At 44.2% G+C, this 2,944-nt stretch overlaps 1 long non-coding RNA gene across 1 annotated transcript; it reads right to left on the bottom strand.

Moving 5' to 3' along the window:
* Nucleotides 1-406: 406 nt before the first annotated feature.
* LOC108415060 lies at nt 407-1,388 on the bottom strand. Its single transcript, XR_005131835.1, has 2 exons — nt 968-1,388; nt 407-879 (listed from the first exon to the last, which is right to left on the bottom strand). It is a non-coding gene; the product is annotated as an uncharacterized LOC108415060 (long non-coding RNA).
* Between the last annotated feature and the right edge of the window lie 1,556 nt (nt 1,389-2,944).

Here is a 2,944-nt window from a genome sequence, read left to right as displayed (position 1 = left end):
CAAATAAAATGCCTGCTCTCGACGTGCAGGTTGGGTACCATTTTCCCTGTTGCTGTCCCCAGTACCTCCATTTTGTGCCACGGAGAGTCTCACATTGTCCCTTTGGAGCCGCTCCACCTGTTCCCGCAACCTCTGCAGCTCGTCCTCCATGGTCGGGTCCTGATGAGATCCTCTTTTGAATTGCCAGCTGCTTTTCTCTCAAAAAAATAAATAACTACTCCTGTAGCTCAAATGCGCTTGGAACCAAACTGACAGGAAAACAACTTCAGGAACCTAGTTCTACCCTGCCGGCTACGCCAGAATGTGGCGCCCCAAAGTTATCTATTGCCAGACTACGCCACCCCTGGGTTTAGACCTGGAGCGAGGGGAAGCTCCGTGTACCTTAATAATCTCAGACCACACCGCCTTAGAATAATACAAGTCAAACAGTTTATTAATTGTCCCAGAAGTTGTCAGTATTCGTATCAGCTTGATCCATAAAAGAAAGTAAAAACCACTACCTTGCTGGGCAAAGTGCTGGAGTTGGGAGTCCCATATAAGATATCCTTACCACACGTGAAGAATTTTTAAAACCAGCGACACACTATATTGCACATAGCACTCACTCTACATTGCACTGCAAAAATCACACTAGTGGATACCCAAATTAGCAATATCCCAACTCCACACGGTTAGCCCAGTACATACTTCGACCACCTTTGAGCATATAAAACAGGAGTACAAATCACAAAACCACGGAGACAAAAGAAATAAAAATATAAAAACAAACAGTACTAAAACAAAGAACACACGTAGGAAACCAAGAAAAAGCAGCTGGCAACCCAAGTGCCGTATGATCTGCGTTATAAAATGACCAGTGTCGATCGGAGGCTAGCTCAGCTGTCAAACAAAGAGAATAAGCCATCATGTCACTACCATACTGAATTTAAAACACCATAGGCGAGAAATATCAGACAGATGTACATACCTTCATGTGGTCCCAATATGCCCTGGACTGCACAGTAAACACGGTCACGGCACCGCACACCACCTCAGCTCTGCTTTCCAACAATGAACACGCTACAGGGAGTCACCGCGTCTCCTCCATGCTGGTCCCACACTTTGCAAGCATAAAGACACCTTAAACACTAACTAGTAGTATTGTACTTATAGTCGAGTGTCTACACACAAACACCACGTACCTTTACAATGTGCATGCCTGACACAAACAGCTCCTCGTCCAAACGCTGTCACTCGCTCTGCTGTTAGCCTAGCCACACTGCCCTGCCCTAAGGACCCCGGGCTGTCTACCTAAATACCTGAACCACAGGACCCCAGCTGCCCCCGTGATTGCCTGTCTCCGCCCTAATCCGTTACGCACACACACACAGGAGTGCCGAACATGCCAGGGCTACACACCCGATGACCGCTGGGATAACTCCAGCACCCCTGTGTGTGTGTGTGTGTAGGAAATCTCATTCCAAGTGAAACTGAACCAGATGTGTTGTTTCAAAGAGTTTTCAGGTTTACTTCATAAGTGTTTGTTTGGTTAGAGTTATCTTGGTAAGTAAAACTTAAAATCCCTCCCATTGGCTTGTGGCATTATCTATTGGCATATTGTTTTATTTTGCATGATGTTTTTCCCACTGAATTATTTTCCCTTGTCTCTCTGTCTCTCTCTCTATCTGTCTCTCTCTCTCTCTCTCTCTCTCTCTCTCTCTCTCTCTCTCTCTTTCTCTCTCTCTCTCTCTCTCTCTCTCTCTCTCTCTCTCTCTCTCTCTCCCTCTCATTTTATTCAGCCTTGGAAAAACAAATCCAGATAATGACCAGATAATATGATCACTAATCATGCATTATGGCAGCTTCTTTGCCAATAAGGTCCTTCATGTCTGTAGGAACTCAGTCCTAATGCCACATTTATTCCAGTTTTATTTGCAGTTTGAATGGCTATTGAAGTTAATTTCACAGGAGGTATTTCTGATGGGATTAGATATATTAAATGAGCTCTGGCCCAGAGAAAGCGGCAGAGTTTCTGAATCCTGTTTATATAGGGTTTCATCTTTGCATGGCTGTGTTTTAACTTGTACTGTACTGGAAATACTGAACACCAATTTTCCAAAGGATAGTCCCTCATTTAGTGTCAAAAATAGGTCTGGAGCATGCAGAACACAGAAATTGGAATTTCTATAATTGTACTTGGCAGGACAATTGACATACAGTTACAGAAGATTTAACACATATGACTATATGCAACAATTTGAAGAGAGCAGGAATTAATGTCATGCATGGTAACATGGCTAAATACGCAAATCCATGTCCTCACACGTAACACACCATGCTAATGTAAACAGCTTTACAGCAAGCACACAGGTTATTTTATCACATTATCAGTTGTATGTTCAGTGTGAGAAAAATGTGAAAAATGTGAGTTTCATCTTGTTAAATCTTATTTTGCTTTATTTGCTTTTATTAACTTTGTAACTTCTCCTTATGAACTTTGTAATGTCTCTTGAACCTTCTTCTTTTTCTACACCAGTACTTGGTAGACTGGGAGGGATACAGCCCAGAGGAGCAGTGCTGGGTTCCGGCATGGGACATCTTGGACCCAGGTCTTATAGCGAACTTCCACAGCCATCACCCTGACAAGCCTGCTCCTCATCCTAGGGGTCGCCCATGGAAGGGACTCTCCAGTTCTCTCCCTGATCGTCTGTGGGTTCATCGTGAATGGACCACATCTATCCAGTGCCTCAGCAGCTCTGGGTTTGCCCCTGTTTGAAAGTCACGTTGTGGGTGTGTCCCAGACTCCTCTGGGAGATCACATGACTTCCAAACTTCCCACATACTCAGACACTCAGACGGATTCCATCTCCCAGAATACTTTGGGAGATCACCTGACTCACAGCATGACCCCATGCTTCAATCAATGCTCTAGATTTCTGGAGCACTAATGTTTTTCACCTGTGTT

The sequence above is a fragment of the Pygocentrus nattereri genome, chromosome 18, assembly GCF_015220715.1.
Source record: "Pygocentrus nattereri isolate fPygNat1 chromosome 18, fPygNat1.pri, whole genome shotgun sequence".
NCBI classification, from domain to species: domain Eukaryota; kingdom Metazoa; phylum Chordata; class Actinopteri; order Characiformes; family Serrasalmidae; genus Pygocentrus; species Pygocentrus nattereri.
Note: the sequence above shows the minus strand (reverse complement) of the source record. Positions and strands in the feature narration are given on the sequence as shown.